The 20362-nt window shown below is 45.0% G+C and overlaps 1 long non-coding RNA gene across 1 annotated transcript; it reads left to right on the top strand.

Moving 5' to 3' along the window:
- Window positions 1-4096: 4096 nt before the first annotated feature.
- LOC139052960 (uncharacterized) lies at window positions 4097-7276 on the top strand. Its single transcript, XR_011510143.1, has 2 exons — window positions 4097-4386; window positions 7167-7276. It is a non-coding gene; the product is annotated as an uncharacterized lncRNA (long non-coding RNA).
- Window positions 7277-20362: the final 13086 nt, after the last annotated feature.

Here is a 20362-nt window from a genome sequence, read left to right as displayed (position 1 = left end):
ATTATTTTGCCGTCTTCAGCCTTAGCTACATGTGAGTGCGCGCTGCATTGACGCCGTCCGATGCAGCTGTTTAATCGTGTGTACGCTGTGCCGAGAGTAATTGTGGTGCATTTTGTATTCATTGAGAATCACAAAACCCCTGGGACCGCGTAATGTAGCCCGCAGTATCCTTCGTGTGGTGCGCCGATGTCGAAGGTATGAGCCTTCGCCACTTTCTTTGTTCCGGGCTCACGAAAAGGATCTCCTCCTCTGGCACTCTCGCATCGTGTCACACTGTACGGAAGAATTTGGTGAAAATTGTGCTCTTACGTCCTGTAGTTGATCCGCAATTCAACAGTGTGTGCGCCGGAAGGACCGTTGGTGCAGTCGATGCCGCGGCACCTGTGACGCTAAAAGGAGCGTTTTGCGAGTACGCCTAGAAAGGTAAGTCCGGCGCTTGCGCGCATTCTTCCTGTCTATGGTTCGTGAAGTGTGCGTTCTTGTACGTATCGCAAGATCCGTACAACAACCGAATCCGAATGAGTAAAGCAGCAAGAATTATAAATGTGCTTTTCAAATGGTTGTTCTTCATGTCGCAGTGCACATTTAGCAAAAAGTTCCATGGAAATTGCCCTAAAACGTATTCATGTTACCAACAGCTCTATCTGTGGTTTATTTACTTTCACCTATGAAGCACGCTAGCGCGGGTGGTTCTTTGATCTAAATGGGCACAAAAATTCAAGCAAAGAAAGTTACTGCTTGTGTACATAATTTTTCATTGAGAAATGGTATAGGCATTTCCAGAAGTAGTACGTCGATGTGTCGTCTTCACAGCTAACAGCTGCGAGAGATAGCACCCGATTTCTTCGTCGACGCATGGCCAGATTTTCAGCATGGCCAGATTTTCAGCTTGTATGGAAATTCGTCTGTTTATAGAGTGTCGTCAGATGACGTGTATTAGTGTCCTGTGTGTTTTCGTGTACTTGTAAAGGGTTCCGATCTTGCAGAGAAGCCGAAATTACAAAAGCAATGTTTCTTTTTAATCGAAAAATCTTTCTCTTTTCTGTATTGTCTCTCCAGAAAAAGAGGTGGTCTGTTGAAATTTTGAGCGCATCGTCCTTTGGGAGCAGTGCTTTGTTGCGCCGCATAAACAAATTAGGTTTTGGAACGCTTTTCATGTCCTAAGGAATTTTTTGATAGTACAATTCACATTTCACGTTATACAGCTGTACGTTTGTGTGAACCTTTTCATAGTAGATTCATGTTTGCTACAGTTCGATTTACGTGTTATTTAACCGCCTGTGATGTTACGGTCAGATATTTGTACAACCAGTTGCAGCTTCATGTAACTGGTTGTATGACACTTTTTTCAAAATATGACGTGATCATTTTATATCACAAGTTTGCAGTTTCAGCAGAGATTACAATAAATTAAGCATTTATTATTTTTTAGGGATGGCAAGATTTTGTGAACCAGAGGCACCTCCAGATATGCAGCTGCGGCACTTCTGCAGCCTCAACAGCACGGCAAATTACCTGATGTGCATGTTGTGACAAGGTGTGTGCAAAGCAGTTGCTGCCACTTACACGAGCTGCAGATTTTGTTGGTATCATCCATGTTTGGAAACTTTCCTGAATTTTCCGTGGGTTTACAAATGTGGGCTCATTTTACAATTTTATGGATGTCACTTTAGAAAGACAATGAAGTTGTGTTGGTTAAGATATTTTAAAGCTGTTGAGCGATTAAGGGCATGACATTGTTAAAATGCACGTAAAAATTAATTGTAATGGTACTTGTAATGGTTTATTATTAGCGATGCAATATCTCTAACGAGAACATCAGAGGGGCACTTGCTTTAGGGAAGTTTGGTCAGATAAATTCATGAAGCAGCGTAAAGCGGCAGCAGCAAACACGCTGTAAAAGCTCTGTAATCTAAAGAAAAAACAAAGTTGTCAGTTACTGGTTTCAAGTTCGCTGCTGCTTTTTGTGCTGCACGACAAGTTAATAATGGTTGATAATGTGTGTGTGACGTAATAGTTCTGCGCAAACACACGAGGTGGAGAGAAGTAATTATTAAAGGGAAAATCAGACATCGTAGCATTTGCTACAAAGGAAACCCGTATGTGTTCCTCAAAAGGAAAGCCGCACAGTTGAAGAAAAATTCGTCCTGGTCCGGGACTCGAACCCGGGACTACCACCTTTCCGAGGCAGCCACTGTACCATCTGAGATAACCAGGTGGCTAGCACATGGCAGGGCGAAGTCGAATTAGTTGACAACACGAAGCAAAGGCAAGGGTTTGACGTAATATTTTTTCCCCTTTATTAATTACCTCTCTACACCTTGCGCGTTTCCGCAGAACTATTACGTCACACCTTTGCCTTTGCTTCATGTTGTCGACAAATTCGAATTCGCCCGGCCATCTGCTAGCCGCCTGGTTATCTTAGATTGTAAAGCGGCTGTCCCGGAAAGACGGTGGTCCCGGGTTTGAGTCCCGGACCTGGACGGTTTCTTTTTTTCAACTATGAGGCTTTCCTTTCGAGGAATCCGTACGGGTTTCTTTTGTAGCAATTGCTACGAGTGGGTGGATGTGCGATTTTCCCTTTATTAATAATGTGTGTGTGTATGCAACAATGGGGGTGCTGAGAGCAAGCTTTAAAATAATGTGTGTTATGTCCCCAACAAAGAATTTAGTGTCTGCAGCGTTTTTACAAAATATGTTCACAGGTTGGCAGGTATGACATAATGTACAACAATAATGTACAACACTTTTGCTGTAGATGCCATATTCATAACGTCCCTTTTCTGTCTACTTGAATCGTATATTTAGAATTTGGCCCACCTTCAGTTTGATCAAGGTTCATAGGTAGCCCCCTCTGAAATAAATATAATTAGGAGCTATTGTAGATAAGCATGATATACCTACTCACTGTATTGTGACATATATTTTTAGGGACTGTGTTGTGAGGCATGCATATCCTTTTACCTGTATGTCTTGCAGCAGGTTGCCCAACAATAGCATAAATGCTCTGCCCACCTTTATTATTATGCTTTCATGTAGACATCTAACATCTGTGCCCACATAGACTCCATGTTCTTAATTACATTTTTCTAAGTATTCACTGTTGTGCATTACATTATTGTGTTACATTACTGTGCATTACATGTTTTCTTTGTTTTATTTTGGAGGGGCTATTCATTTCTATAATAGTACAGAGAATAGGACTTCAAAACAAAAAACCACGAAAGGTGGCTTAAAAGTGTATGATGCTTGGAATTCTACATTCCATCCCCTAAAGCGCTACCAGTAGTAAAACATTCCTAATTGTCTTTTTTATAAGCTAGCTGCCAGATACATAGTCCCATTATGAGAGTATGTTATTTTTTTTCTTTGGTCTGACTTGTTTTGTTGAATGTTCTCCTTGTTAGTTCAGAATTTGTTTTCTTGCCACCTCATGCAATACTCCAACTGGAGACTATGAGCTATGTGTACAATAAATAAGTAAATTCCTAAAGCATGCAACAAACCATGCAGCATAGCATTTAAATGTTGCCAGCTTATAATGCTTCTCGAGTGCAGCGCAGCATGGAGCTTGAGGCTGATCTCTTCAGATGTAAAAAAAAATGCAGGTTATGAAAATGTGGTCCTACAAACTGCTGGTTACGCATGTCAGTCAGCCTGTTGCAGTGGTCACAAGTGAGAATGTAACCAAAAGCTGGGCGTGCTCGGCCATTTTGCATATGGCACAGGATAGAGCTTCGCCTCTGCTATTGCTTCTCTTATAATAATGGCCTCCGAGTATACATGCCGAGTTATGCTTCTGGGGACACTTATTAGTTAACCTTATCAGGTAATACCATTAGCCTTATAGGTGCTATAATGTTGCAGTGCCTGCAGGATGGCCAGCATTACAATACACATTAAAATTATTGTACAAGTCATGCAATGGTATCGAGATTGGCCCACCAAGTGACACCCTTTACTTACACTATACCTGGGATCAGCCGAGCTCACTCAGTCAGGGAGACATCCATGCATAAGGGGAGGGGTGTAGCAAATAGAGGGCGTTCGATTAATCTTTCTGACATAGGTAGCTCATACATATAATGTTTCTTAAATTGGATGCTTTGTTGCTCAAAATGAAGTTACTTATGTGCATAATGTCAGCAATGCGATCCTATTTATGCCTACCGAAAGTTGCTTTGTTCACTGCCACTTTTTATATTGTTTCGCTTGTTATTCTAAGCTCACTTGTTTTATAGCTGCTATAGGTATGGCTGGACCTGGAGAAGAAGTGTAAGCAGACCATGCTATGTTGCTGATCTGCGCTGATCTCCACATCCAAGTTGGTCCCGTGACAGTTGGGCGCCATTGTGCCTTGCTTCATTGACAAGGTGATATAATATGGTGAGCTTGTACTTCAATATCGGTATTGAAAATTATGTTAAGGAAAAAAGACAAGGATTGGTCTTTATGATAGATACACTCATGTTCTTTCTTTAAGGTGTTCTTTTGACACTGTTCTGCATGGACATATTTTTAGAGAATTATAACAGTCCTTTATTGCAAAGTGCCACGGCGTTAGTTTATGCGTTAAACTAGCACTCTTTCACCAAAAAAAGCCGTATTTAGCACACAATTCACAAGGAAAGAAAGGAGGCAACAGGACAGAGTGCTACTAACAGTTCAGTATTATAGCTCGCACAGTAATATTGTGCAAAAGGTGAAAGGGGGAGAATAGATCTGAATACATATTGTTCGCACAGAAACGAAAAGGATGCATCCCATGGTGAGTGTGACATTTGTTTTACAATGATAAGAAGCAGTCTCACTGTCTAGTAATTCTCTGCATGGGGAGCTAGTGCTAGGTTCCTCGTCATACATATAAGAAAAGTTTCAGATATCTCTCCAGCGCTTTTGTCTTTTTATTTTGTCACGATCAAGCAGCTTTTAAACATAGGTGCATGTGCACCGAGAGTAGTGCACTACCACTGCTAACTGACCCACACATCAAGTTTGCTTGGTCACGCTGCCAGTCATTTATACATTTGCCGGTTTATCCGATGTAGCCTCTACTGCACGAAATGGTGTGTGATAGACACTGCACCTGTGTACTGTACGTGCTTTCTTACATTATTTTTTTCAGAGATAGTGATGCAGGCCTTTTCATTATTTACATGCCTACACAACAAACGAAGCATTATCTGTGCTTAGAAAGAATTGTAGGAAAATCCAGCATAAGGCAACTGTTCTCAGCACGAAACAAACTTGATTCGTTGGTTTTCGTTCATTATTGTGATCACACTAAGGCAGACAAGCTTGTAGGCTGTGCTTCTGCAATTTGTACAGCACACTGACAGCACTGGTGTGGGCCTCATCTGTGGGCTGACTGATGGCACCTTCTACGGCGCAGACCACTTGTGTTGGGCGAGGCACCAATGTTGACGTTTGTTCCCTTGTGCAAAACAGCAGTCCTAGGTTTAGAGTAGTTGTAGGAAGACAAGGTAAACATAACTTCCATGGCTTGAGTGGGCTCATTTCTCTTGGGGCATCTAGCTTTTTTTCTTGCAACTGTGCAGAGGTGCTTCCCTAGAGTCAGCGGGAAAATGGCATAGAGTTGTGCATTCGGGAACTCCTTAACAATGATCTGCCGTAGTTAGGGCCTTGCGAAAATGCACTGTCTGCCAAGTGGTAGAAGGTGCATTATTCAGCCACACATTTCCTGTTGGCATGATTGCACTCGTGCTGTCAGTAATTTTTTGGCTTGCCGAATTATCTTGAGGCCCCACGCTGATGATGCTACCGATGTCTTCGTGTGCAGATTTTCAGGATGTGGTTTTTTGCTTTGCAAATGTTGTTGAAAGGTAGGTGGTGCTTACAGGTAGCTATTCTAAATATTAGTGAAATTAATTGGCCCATCTTGCTTCGTCAAACATCGTCATGCCGACATCAGTTGCACAAACAAAAAACCTGGCCTACTTGCAGCGTCGTGCACGAAGAAACAAACAAATCAGCTGCTGGATTGTCTTGGCATCGCATACTAAGCTGAGACCGGAACTGCTGTAGCTACAAACCAGGCAGAAACGATGGTGATGAGCAGGGATTTGTAGTAGCGCCACTTCGTGGGGCACCAAGGAGGCTTCGTTCAAAACAAAAATGGCGTTCAGCAAGTAGAACCATGCCACGGTGAGAGTCGGTGCATGGTGCTCTCGATCAAGTTGGCTCAAGGAGTGTCCGAAAAATCAGACGAGAGGTTGCAAGGCGTCCGAATTTTCGGAAGTTGTTATATATTATGGTCCATGGGGAGAGTGGCGGTGCCGTGAAGCAGACCGAGTAATCATGTCCGGAAAATCAGTCAGCGACTGTACCTATACCTATGTGTCTATGTATACCTAGGTGCAACAGTGTTTGCTATGATCTGTGCCAGAATTGCTGTTGCCCGTAGATGCCCAACATGTCGGGTGTCAAATTGTAAAATACCTTGCAAAAGTGATCTACGGAAAAATACCGCTTCTGCTATATTTCGCTTTTGCAAGAAATTTAGCGGCTGCTGGCACCTACCTTAAAAGGCTTTATATGGTCTTCGCATGGCCAGGGCCTTCTACTTTTGTGAGTTTACTTATCTCGAAATTTACCCCGGTTTTTATAACTTCAAGTTGGCGGGATCCCTAGTCTCCTTTAACGTGTACCCAATAGACCTTACATAGGGGTTTTGGCATTTCCCTGCCATCTAAATGCAGCCATTGTGGCTGGGATTCAATCCCATGCCCTCTGCCTGAGCAGCGCAATGTCAAAGCCAGTACACTACGGTATTTTGCTGGCAGACGGGTTTAGTTTCTGAATAATTTATTATCTCAACCTGTCGGTGTTGTTTTTAAAGGTATTTCATGTTTGTATTCTGTTGCTTCAATACTAGTAATTATTGTTAATCAAACGATGTGTCCATCTTTTTCCTATAGGACTTGCTTCAATCGCCTGCTAATTATGACAGCTTATTCTCCCACAGTAATCCATGTTCCCTTGAAACATAGGCAGTGCATGAAACCACATATTTTTCAATAAGATGTATTCGTTATCTTCTATGACCGGAATGCTGAACCTTTCTTATCTGTGAGAACATAGGCAAATTTGCCTATGTGCTAACCTGTTGCATGAGTCAAGATAAATTATTGGCTTTACTTTTTCAGGTGCCCTGCTCGCTCTCACCCAAGCAACCCACTCCAGCGGTCTTCTCTCGGCAGACTGGATGCATCGAAATACCGTTAGAAGGTCCAATAAACAGTGCTTGAGACATTTATGACATGCTTTTATTTAGGCCGGAGGACTTCAGGCTTAATGAAAGCTCAAGTCGGTGTACAGAAATAGCTACGTAAAGTATACTTGTCTTTTTCACTTACAAGTACACGCCAATACTTTGCCTGACATTTTTCATCCCAAAATTACACTTTACTGTGGATTTGTGTGCAAACCATTACAGCAAGAAGCACTGCATTAAGACGAGTACAAGTAATCGAACATATACTATACTAGCAAGAATTACATTTGCATACTTGTAGTATAAATATGAAAAGGAGGTACAATCTTCTTCAGGGTTCATTTTCTTGTAGGTCATACATAGAGAACGTACTCGTGGGTCATACAAAACTTGTTCATAATGTATCACATCAGTGTTGGTAGTGCTAATCAATTTATGCCGAAAATTGTGTTCATCTTCGTATCAAGCAATGTACCAGGCAAACCTACATATGAAAGTGGCTTCTTGTTGCGAACCTAATGCAGATCTACTTCTCTTCAATGCTGATCGCAAATACACAAGTGCACAAAATATGTGTAAAGAGTAAATTATATTAAGCAACATCAATCCATTCTGAAAGGACCTGGTATGAATGTAGCAAAAAATAGGTCTGAACAGGGGCAAACAGGTCTGGGTTAGATAGGACGGGATTAAACGGGTCAGGATTAAACAGGATTTAAACGGGTCAGGATTAAACAGGATTTAAACGGGTCAGGTTTAAACAGGAACAAACGGGATTTAAACAGGTCAGGACTGAACAGGATCAAACGGGGTCCCGTTCCATAACCCTATTTGATGAAACCCGTTTGAAAACAAATAGGATTTTCTAGTAGGGAAGTGTTTGCCTTGGATTAGAATTATTTGTTTAACTATTTGAAAAACCTGGAAAAAGCGACACGGCTGGAAAAAACAGCCGGTCTAAAAGGAATTATTTAAGTTTATTTTAACCCATAACTGTAATACGAGGGAGAAAAAAAAAGGAAAAAAAATTGCCGCCTCTCACGTCATCGGGAGCGGATACCAGGCCCAGGGCATGACCAGCAGGCTTCAGCCGCACATCGGTCCAGACGACTCCGGCGTGTGGCAAAACACAGAGGACTGAGGCTGCCACCGCAAATGCCTGGCGTATGTATACCCCCTAGCTCCGCCCCGCGACGCGTGAGTGGATGCAATTCTATGCCCTGATATCTTAAAGTAGAAAAAAAAGCAGATACGGGCAACATTAAGCTGCAGTTATTTTATGCAGTGTAGCCATTACGTGGCGGTTTGACACACTAACAAAAAAAAGTGGGCCTATTCGAACGTAGCCAAGAATGAACGATAAATGACATGAAAGAAAAGAAATGATTGTAGGCTGCGTGAATAGCCAACAGTGTATAACTGTTTAAATCCTGTTAACCCCCCTATGTTTTCCTCTTTTGCTCTAATAGAAATGGCGACAGAACTAATCTGACCAAGCGATCAGCGCCAAAGGAAAAAAAAACGAGCAAACACAACCCTTAAAAAAAAAAAAACAGAAGTCGCGAGGGGTCGCAAGCCATACTTTGAAGCAAACAGTGTTGCGTGGCTGGAAACCGGACCGGTCATGTGAGAGAGTAGCGCCACGTCTCGCCCTAAGCGAGCACTAAGACACCTACTGGTGTGGCTTTGGCGTCCATCAGACACCAGGGGCGCTCTCTACACACTTACAGTCAAATAGCGGAAATTGAGGGAGCGTGTAGCAGACGACAAAATGTAACACAGCAACATGGCGACTCGGCAGAAAACGTTCAAATACCGATGAACGCGTGAATGCCTGCCACCGAGCCGCCAGTGCCGTGTTTACCTCAAGCATCTGCATGCTTTTTAAGCGCTTGGCGCAACTGCACTTGGAACCTGAAACTTGTTAAATTAAGGCTGCCACGAGCCAGGGGATGTGAATGCCTAAGCATTCTGACGGGAAGTGTTTGCCTTGGATTAGAATTATTTGTTTAACTATTTGAAAAACCTGGAAAAAGCGACACGGCTGGAAAAAACAGCCGGTCTAAAAGGAATTATTTAAGTTTATTTTAACCCATAACTCTAATACGAGGGAGAAAAAAAAAGGAAAAAAAATTGCGCCTCTCACGTCATCGGGAGCGGATACCAGGCCCAGGGCATGACCAGCAGGCTTCAGCCGCACATCGGTCCAGACGACTCCGGCGTGTGGCAAAACACAGAGGACTGAGGCTGCCACCGCAAATGCCTGGCGTATGTATACCCCCTAGCTCCGCCCCGCGACGCGTGAGTGGATGCAATTCTATGCCCTGATATCTTAAAGTAGAAAAAAAAGCAGATACGGGCAACATTAAGCTGCAGTTATTTTATGCAGTGTAGCCATTACGTGGCGGTTTGACACACTAACAAAAAAAAGTGGGCCTATTCGAACGTAGCCAAGAATGAACGATAAATGACATGAAAGAAAAGAAATGATTGTAGGCTGCGTGAATAGCCAACAGTGTATAACTGTTTAAATCCTGTTAACCCCCCTATGTTTTCCTCTTTTGCTCTAATAGAAATGGCGACAGAACTAATCTGACCAAGCGATCAGCGCCAAAGGAAAAAAAAAAACGAGCAAACACAACCCTTAAAAAAAAAACAGAAGTCGCGAGGGGTCGCAAGCCATACTTTGAAGCAAACAGTGTTGCGTGGCTGGAAACCGGACCGGTCATGTGAGAGAGTAGCGCCACGTCTCGCCCTAAGCGAGCACTAAGACACCTACTGGTGTGGCTTTGGCGTCCATCAGACACCAGGGGCGCTCTCTACACACTTACAGTCAAATAGCGGAAATTGAGGGAGCGTGTAGCAGACGACAAAATGTAACACAGCAACATGGCGACTCGGCAGAAAGCGTTCAAATACCGATGAACGCGTGAATGCCTGCCACCGAGCCGCCAGTGCCGTGTTTACCTCAAGCATCTGCATGCTTTTTAAGCGCTTGGCGCAACTGCACTTGGAACCTGAAACTTGTTAAATTAAGGCTGCCACGAGCCAGGGGATGTGAATGCCTAAGCATTCTGACGGGAAGTGTTTGCCTTGGATTAGAATTATTTGTTTAACTATTTGAAAAACCTGGAAAAAGCGACACGGCTGGAAAAAACAGCCGGTCTAAAAGGAATTATTTAATTTTATTTTAACCCATAACTGTAACACGAGGGAGAAAAAAAAAGGAAAAAAATTGCCGCCTCTCACGTCATCGGGAGCGGATACCAGGCCCAGGGCATGACCAGCAGGCTTCAGCCGCACATCGGTCCAGACGACTCCGGCGTGTGGCAAAACACAGAGGACTGAGGCTGCCACCGCAAATGCCTGGCGTATGTATACCCCCTAGCTCCGCCCCGCGACGCGTGAGTGGATGCAATTCTATGCCCTGATATCTTAAAGTAGAAAAAAAAGCAGATACGGGCAACATTAGGCTGCAGTTATTTTATGCAGTGTAGCCATTACGTGGCGGTTTGACACACTAACAAAAAAAAGTGGGCCTATTCGAACGTAGCCAAGAATGAACGATAAATGACATGAAAGAAAAGAAATGATTGTAGGCTGCGTGAATAGCCAACAGTGTATAACTGTTTAAATCCTGTTAACCCCCCTATGTTTTCCTCTTTTGCTCTAATAGAAATGGCGACAGAACTAATCTGACCAAGCGATCAGCGCCAAAGGAAAAAAAAAACGAGCAAACACAACCCTTAAAAAAAAAACAGAAGTCGCGAGGGGTCGCAAGCCATACTTTGAAGCAAACAGTGTTGCGTGGCTGGAAACCGGACCGGTCATGTGAGAGAGTAGCGCCACGTCTCGCCCTAAGCGAGCACTAAGACACCTACTGGTGTGGCTTTGGCGTCCATCAGACACCAGGGGCGCTCTCTACACACTTACAGTCAAATAGCGGAAATTGAGGGAGCGTGTAGCAGACGACAAAATGTAACACAGCAACATGGCGACTCGGCAGAAAACGTTCAAATACCGATGAACGCGTGAATGCCTGCCACCGAGCCGCCAGTGCTGTGTTTACCTCAAGCATCTGCATGCTTTTTAAGCGCTTGGCGCAACTGCACTTGGAACCTGAAACTTGTTAAATTAAGGCTGCCACGAGCCAGGGGATGTGAATGCCTAAGCATTCTGACGGGAAGTGTTTGCCTTGGATTAGAATTATTTGTTTAACTATTTGAAAAACCTGGAAAAAGCGACACGGCTGGAAAAAACAGCCGGTCTAAAAGGAATTATTTAAGTTTATTTTAACCCATAACTGTAATACGAGGGAGAAAAAAAAAGGAAAAAAATTGCCGCCTCTCACGTCATCGGGAGCGGATACCAGGCCCAGGGCATGACCAGCAGGCTTCAGCCGCACATCGGTCCAGACGACTCCGGCGTGTGGCAAAACACAGAGGACTGAGGCTGCCACCGCAAATGCCTGGCGTATGTATACCCCCTAGCTCCGCCCCGCGACGCGTGAGTGGATGCAATTCTATGCCCTGCTATCTTAAAGTAGAAAAAAAAGCAGATACGGGCAACATTAAGCTGCAGTTATTTTATGCAGTGTAGCCATTACGTGGCGGTTTGACACACTAACAAAAAAAGTGGGCCTATTCGAACGTAGCCAAGAATGAACGATAAATGACATGAAAGAAAAGAAATGATTGTAGGCTGCGTGAATAGCCAACAGTGTATAACTGTTTAAATCCTGTTAACCCCCCTATGTTTTCCTCTTTTGCTCTAATAGAAATGGCGACAGAACTAATCTGACCAAGCGATCAGCGCCAAAGGAAAAAAAAAAACGAGCAAACACAACCCTTAAAAAAAAAAAAACAGAAGTCGCGAGGGGTCGCAAGCCATACTTTGAAGCAAACAGTGTTGCGTGGCTGGAAACCGGACCGGTCATGTGAGAGAGTAGCGCCACGTCTCGCCCTAAGCGAGCACTAAGACACCTACTGGTGTGGCTTTGGCGTCCATCAGACACCAGGGGCGCTCTCTACACACTTACAGTCAAATAGCGGAAATTGAGGGAGCGTGTAGCAGACGACAAAATGTAACACAGCAACATGGCGACTCGGCAGAAAACGTTCAAATACCGATGAACGCGTGAATGCCTGCCACCGAGCCGCCAGTGCCGTGTTTACCTCAAGCATCTGCATGCTTTTTAAGCGCTTGGCGCAACTGCACTTGGAACCTGAAACCTGTTAAATTAAGGCTGCCACGAGCCAGGGGATGTGAATGCCTAAGCATTCTGACGGGAAGTGTTTGCCTTGGATTAGAATTATTTGTTTAACTATTTGAAAAACCTGGAAAAAGCGACACGGCTGGAAAAAACAGCCGGTCTAAAAGGAATTATTTAAGTTTATTTTAACCCATAACTGTAATACGAGGGAGAAAAAAAAGGAAAATAAATTGCCGCCTCTCACGTCATCGGGAGCGGATACCAGGCCCAGGGCATGACCAGCAGGCTTCAGCCGCACATCGGTCCAGACGACTCCGGCGTGTGGCAAAACACAGAGGACTGAGGCTGCCACCGCAAATGCCTGGCGTATGTATACCCCCTAGCTCCGCCCCGCGACGCGTGAGTGGATGCAATTCTATGCCCTGATATCTTAAAGTAGAAAAAAAAGCAGATACGGGCAACATTAAGCTGCAGTTATTTTATGCAGTGTAGCCATTACGTGGCGGTTTGACACACTAACAAAAAAAAGTGGGCCTATTCGAACGTAGCCAAGAATGAACGATAAATGACATGAAAGAAAAGAAATGATTGTAGGCTGCGTGAATAGCCAACAGTGTATAACTGTTTAAATCCTGTTAACCCCCCTATGTTTTCCTCTTTTGCTCTAATAGAAATGGCGACAGAACTAATCTGACCAAGCGATCAGCGCCAAAGGAAAAAAAAAAACGAGCAAACACAACCCTTAAAAAAAAAACAGAAGTCGCGAGGGGTCGCAAGCCATACTTTGAAGCAAACAGTGTTGCGTGGCTGGAAACCGGACCGGTCATGTGAGAGAGTAGCGCCACGTCTCGCCCTAAGCGAGCACTAAGACACCTACTGGTGTGGCTTTGGCGTCCATCAGACACCAGGGGCGCTCTCTACACACTTACAGTCAAATAGCGGAAATTGAGGGAGCGTGTAGCAGACGACAAAATGTAACACAGCAACATGGCGACTCGGCAGAAAACGTTCAAATACCGATGAACGCGTGAATGCCTGCCACCGAGCCGCCAGTGCCGTGTTTACCTCAAGCATCTGCATGCTTTTTAAGCGCTTGGCGCAACTGCACTTGGAACCTGAAACTTGTTAAATTAAGGCTGCCACGAGCCAGGGGATGTGAATGCCTAAGCATTCTTACGGGAAGTGTTTGCCTTGGATTAGAATTATTTGTTTAACTATTTGAAAAACCTGGAAAAAGCGACACGGCTGGAAAAAACAGCCGGTCTAAAAGGAATTATTTAGGTTAATTTAACCCATAACTGTAATACGAGGGAGAAAAAAAAAGGAAAAAAAATTGCCGCCTCTCACGTCATCGGGAGCGGATACCAGGCCCAGGGCATGACCAGCAGGCTTCAGCCGCACATCGGTCCAGACGACTCCGGCGTGTGGCAAAACACAGAGGACTGAGGCTGCCACCGCAAATGCCTGGCGTATGTATACCCCCTAGCTCCGCCCCGCGACGCGTGAGTGGATGCAATTCTATGCCCTGATATCTTAAAGTAGAAAAAAAAGCAGATACGGGCAACATTAAGCTGCAGTTATTTTATGCAGTGTAGCCATTACGTGGCGGTTTGACACACTAACAAAAAAAAGTGGGCCTATTCGAACGTAGCCAAGAATGAACGATAAATGACATGAAAGAAAAGAAATGATTGTAGGCTGCGTGAATAGCCAACAGTGTATAACTGTTTAAATCCTGTTAACCCCCCTATGTTTTCCGCTTTTGCTCTAATAGAAATGGCGACAGAACTAATCTGACCAAGCGATCAGCGCCAAAGGAAAAAAAAACGAGCAAACACAACCCTTAAAAAAAAAAAAACAGAAGTCGCGAGGGGTCGCAAGCCATACTTTGAAGCAAACAGTGTTGCGTGGCTGGAAACCGGACCGGTCATGTGAGAGAGTAGCGCCACGTCTCGCCCTAAGCGAGCACTAAGACACCTACTGGTGTGGCTTTGGCGTCCATCAGACACCAGGGGCGCTCTCTACACACTTACAGTCAAATAGCGGAAATTGAGGGAGCGTGTAGCAGACGACAAAATGTAACACAGCAACATGGCGACTCGGCAGAAAACGTTCAAATACCGATGAACGCGTGAATGCCTGCCACCGAGCCGCCAGTGCCGTGTTTACCTCAAGCATCTGCATGCTTTTTAAGCGCTTGGCGCAACTGCACTTGGAACCTGAAACTTGTTAAATTAAGGCTGCCACGAGCCAGGGGATGTGAATGCCTAAGCATTCTGACGGGAAGTGTTTGCCTTGGATTAGAATTATTTGTTTAACTATTTGAAAAACCTGGAAAAAGCGACACGGCTGGAAAAAACAGCCGGTCTAAAAGGAATTATTTAGGTTTATTTTAACCCATAACTGTAATACGAGGGAAGAAAAAAAAAGGAAAAAAAATTGCCGCCTCTCACGTCATCGGGAGCGGATACCAGGCCCAGGGCATGACCAGCAGGCTTCAGCCGCACATCGGTCCAGACGACTCCGGCGTGTGGCAAAACACAGAGGACTGAGGCTGCCACCGCAAATGCCTGGCGTATGTATACCCCCTAGCTCCGCCCCGCGACGCGTGAGTGGATGCAATTCTATGCCCTGATATCTTAAAGTAGAAAAAAAAGCAGATACGGGCAACATTAAGCTGCAGTTATTTTATGCAGTGTAGCCATTACGTGGCGGTTTGACACACTAACAAAAAAAAGTGGGCCTATTCGAACGTAGCCAAGAATGAACAATAAATGACATGAAAGAAAAGAAATGATTGTAGGCTGCGTGAATAGCCAACAGTGTATAACTGTTTAAATCCTGTTAACCCCCCTATGTTTTCCTCTTTTGCTCTAATAGAAATGGCGACAGAACTAATCTGACCAAGCGATCAGCGCCAAAGGAAAAAAAAAAACGAGCAAACACAACCCTTAAAAAAAAAAACAGAAGTCGCGAGGGGTCGCAAGCCATACTTTGAAGCAAACAGTGTTGCGTGGCTGGAAACCGGACCGGTCATGTGAGAGAGTAGCGCCACGTCTCGCCCTAAGCGAGCACTAAGACACCTACTGGTGTGGCTTTGGCGTCCATCAGACACCAGGGGCGCTCTCTACACACTTACAGTCAAATAGCGGAAATGGAGGGAGCGCGTAGCAGACGACAAAATGTAACACAGCAACATGGCGACTCGGCAGAAAACGTTCAAATACCGATGAACGCGTGAATGCCTGCCACCGAACCGCCAGTGCTGTGTTTACCTCAAGCATCTGCATGCTTTTTAAGCGCTTGGCGCAACTGCACTTGGAACCTGAAACTTGTTAAATTAAGGCTGCCACGAGCCAGGGGATGTGAATGCCTAAGCATTCTGACGGGAAGTGTTTGCCTTGGATTAGAATTATTTGTTTAACTATTTGAAAAACCTGGAAAAAGCGACACGGCTGGAAAAAACAGCCGGTCTAAAAGGAATTATTTAAGTTTATTTTAACCCATAACTGTAATACGAGGGAGAAAAAAAAAGGAAAAAAAATCGCCGCCTCTCACGTCATCGGGAGCGGATACCAGGCCCAGGGCATGACCAGCAGGCTTCAGCCGCACATCGGTCCAGACGACTCCGGCGTGTGGCAAAACACAGAGGACTGAGGCTGCCACCGCAAATGCCTGGCGTATGTATACCCCCTAGCTCCGCCCCGCGACGCGTGAGTGGATGCAATTCTATGCCCTGATATCTTAAAGTAGAAAAAAAAGCAGATACGGGCAACATTAAGCTGCAGTTATTTTATGCAGTGTAGCCATTACGTGGCGGTTTGACACACAAACAAAAAAAAGTGGGCCTATTCGAACGTAGCCAAGAATGAACGATAAATGACATGAAAGAAAAGAAATGATTGTAGGCTGCGTGAATAGCCAACAGTGTATAACTGTTTAAATCCTGTTAACCCCCCTATGTTTTCCTCTTTTGCTCTAATAGAAATGGCGACAGAACTAATCTGACCAAGCGATCAGCGCCAAAGGAAAAAAAAAACGAGCAAACACAACCCTTAAAAAAAAAAAACAGAAGTCGCGAGGGGTCGCAAGCCATACTTTGAAGCAAACAGTGTTGCGTGGCTGGAAACCGGACCGGTCATGTGAGAGAGTAGCGCCACGTCTCGCCCTAAGCGAGCACTAAGACACCTACTGGTGTGGCTTTGGCGTCCATCAGACACCAGGGGCGCTCTCTACACACTTACAGTCAAATAGCGGAAATTGAGGGAGCGTGTAGCAGACGACAAAATGTAACACAGCAACATGGCGACTCGGCAGAAAACGTTCAAATACCGATGAACGCGTGAATGCCTGCCACCGAGCCGCCAGTGCCGTGTTTACCTCAAGCATCTGCATGCTTTTTAAGCGCAACTGCACTTGGAACCTGAAACTTGTTAAATTAAGGCTGCCACGAGCCAGGGGATGTGAATGCCTAAGCATTCTGACGGGAAGTGTTTGCCTTGGATTAGAATTATTTGTTTAACTATTTGAAAAACCTGGAAAAAGCGACACGGCTGGAAAAAACAGCCGGTCTAAAAGGAATTATTTAAGTTTATTTTAACCCATAACTGTAATACGAGGGAGAAAAAAAAGGAAAAAAAATTGCCGCCTCTCACGTCATCGGGAGCGGATACCAGGCCCAGGGCATGACCAGCAGGCTTCAGCCGCACATCGGTCCAGACGACTCCGGCGTGTGGCAAAACACAGAGGACTGAGGCTGCCACCGCAAATGCCTGGCGTATGTATGCCCCCTAGCTCCGCCCCGCGACGCGTGAGTGGATGCAATTCTATGCCCTAATATCTTAAAGTAGAAAAAAAAGCAGATACGGGCAACATTAAGCTGCAGTTATTTTATGCAGTGTAGCCATTACGTGGCGGTTTGACACACTAACAAAAAAAAGTGGGCCTATTCGAACGTAGCCAAAAATGAACGATAAATGACATGAAAGAAAAGAAATGATTGTAGGCTGCGTGAATAGCCAACAGTGTATAACTGTTTAAATCCTGGTAACCCCCCTATGTTTTCCTCTTTTGCTCTAATAGAAATGGCGACAGAACTAATCTGACCAAGCGATCAGCGCCAAAGGAAAAAAAAAACGAGCAAACACAACCCTTAAAAAAAAAACAGAAGTCGCGAGGGGTCGCAAGCCATACTTTGAAGCAAACAGTGTTGCGTGGCTGGAAACCGGACCGGTCATGTGAGAGAGTAGCGCCACGTCTCGCCCTAAGCGAGCACTAAGACACCTACTGGTGTGGCTTTGGCGTCCATCAGACACCAGGGGCGCTCTCTACACACTTACAGTCAAATAGCGGAAATTGAGGGAGCGTGTAGCAGACGACAAAATGTAACACAGCAACATGGCGACTCGGCAGAAAACGTTCAAATACCGATGAACGCGTGAATGCCTGCCACCGAGCCGCCAGTGCCGTGTTTACCTCAAGCATCTGCATGCTTTTTAAGCGCTTGGCGCAACTGCACTTGGAACCTGAAACTTGTTAAATTAAGGCTGCCACGAGCCAGGGGATGTGAATGCCTAAGCATTCTGACGGGAAGTGTTTGCCTTGGATTAGAATTATTTGTTTAACTATTTGAAAAACCTGGAAAAAGCGACACGGCTGGAAAAAACAGCCGGACTAAAAGGAATTATTTAAGTTTATTTTAACCCATAACTGTAATACGAGGGAGAAAAAAAAAGGAAAAAAAATTGCCGCCTCTCACGTCATCGGGAGCGGATACCAGGCCCAGGGCATGACCAGCAGGCTTCAGCCGCACATCGGTCCAGACGACTCCGGCGTGTGGCAAAACACAGAGGACTGAGGCTGCCACCGCAAATGCCTGGCGTATGTATACCCCCTAGCTCCGCCCCGCGACGCGTGAGTGGATGCAATTCTATGCCCTGATATCTTAAAGTAGAAAAAAAAGCAGATACGGGCAACATTAAGCTGCAGTTATTTTATGCAGTGTAGCCATTACGTGGCGGTTTGACACACTAACAAAAAAAAGTGGGCCTATTCGAACGTAGCCAAGAATGAACGATAAATGACATGAAAGAAAAGAAATGATTGTAGGCTGCGTGAATAGCCAACAGTGTATAACTGTTTAAATCCTGTTAACCCCCCTATGTTTTCCTCTTTTGCTCTAATAGAAATGGCGACAGAACTAATCTGACCAAGCGATCAGCGCCAAAGGAAAAAAAAACGAGCAAACACAACCCTTAAAAAAAAAAAAAAACAGAAGTCGCGAGGGGTCGCAAGCCATACTTTGAAGCAAACAGTGTTGCGTGGCTGGAAACCGGACCGGTCATGTGAGAGAGTAGCGCCACGTCTCGCCCTAAGCGAGCACTAAGACACCTACTGGTGTGGCTTTGGCGTCCATCAGACACCAGTGGCGCTCTCTACACACTTACAGTCAAATAGCGGAAATTGAGGGAGCGTGTAGCAGACGACAAAATGTAACACAGCAACATGGCGACTCGGCAGAAAACGTTCAAATACCGATGAACGCGTGAATGCCTGCCACCGAGCCGCCAGTGCCGTGTTTACCTCAAGCATCTGCATGCTTTTTAAGCGCTTGGCGCAACTGCACTTGGAACCTGAAACTTGTTAAATTAAGGCTGCCACGAGCCAGGGGATGTGAATGCCTAAGCATTCTGACGGGAAGTGTTTGCCTTGGATTAGAATTATTTGTTTAACTATTTGAAAAACCTGGAAAAAGCGACACGGCTGGAAAAAACAGCCGGTCTAAAAGGAATTATTTAAGTTTATTTTAACCCATAACTGTAATACGAGGGAGAAAAAAAAAGGAAAAAAAAATTGCCGCCTCTCACGTCATCGGGAGCGGATACCAGGCCCAGGGCATGACCAGCAGGCTTCAGCCGCACATCGGTCCAGACGACTCCGGCGTGTGGCAAAACACAGAGGACTGAGGCTGCCACCGCAAATGCCTGGCGTATGTATACCCCCTAGCTCCGCCCCGCGACGCGTGAGTGGATGCAATTCTATGCCCTGATATCTTAAAGTAGAAAAAAAAGCAGATACGGGCAACATTAAGCTGCAGTTATTTTATGCAGTGTAGCCATTACGTGGCGGTTTGACACACTAACAAAAAAAAGTGGGCCTATTCGAACGTAGCCAAGAATGAACGATAAATGACATGAAAGAAAAGAAATGATTGTAGGCTGCGTGAATAGCCAACAGTGTATAACTGTTTAAATCCTGTTAACCCCCCTATGTTTTCCTCTTTTGCTCTAATAGAAATGGCGACAGAACTAATCTGACCAAGCGATCAGCGCCAAAGGAAAAAAAAAAACGAGCAAACACAACCCTTAAAAAAAAAAAACAGAAGTCGCGAGGGGTCGCAAGCCATACTTTGAAGCAAACAGTGTTGCGTGGCTGGAAACCGGACCGGTCATGTGAGAGAGTAGCGCCACGTCTCGCCCTAAGCGAGCACTAAGACACCTACTGGTGTGGCTTTGGCGTCCATCAGACACCAGGGGCGCCCTCTACACACTTACAGTCAAATAGCGGAAATTGAGGGAGCGTGTAGCAGACGACAAAATGTAACACAGCAACATGGCGACTCGGCAGAAAACGTTCAAATACCGATGAACGCGTGAATGCCTGCCACCGAGCCGCCAGTGCCGTGTTTACCTCAAGCATCTGCATGCTTTTTAAGCGCAACTGCACTTGGAACCTGAAACTTGTTAAATTAAGGCTGCCACGAGCCAGGGGATGTGAATGCCTAAGCATTCTGACGGGAAGTGTTTGCCTTGGATTAGAATTATTTGTTTAACTATTTGAAAAACCTGGAAAAAGCGACACGGCTGGAAAAAACAGCCGGTCTAAAAGGAATTATTTAAGTTTATTTTAACCCATAA

Source organism: Dermacentor albipictus, unplaced genomic scaffold (genome assembly GCF_038994185.2).
Source record: "Dermacentor albipictus isolate Rhodes 1998 colony unplaced genomic scaffold, USDA_Dalb.pri_finalv2 scaffold_47, whole genome shotgun sequence".
In the NCBI taxonomy this organism is placed as follows: Eukaryota; Metazoa; Arthropoda; class Arachnida; order Ixodida; family Ixodidae; genus Dermacentor; species Dermacentor albipictus.
This window is presented reverse-complemented; position numbering and strand designations above follow the sequence as displayed.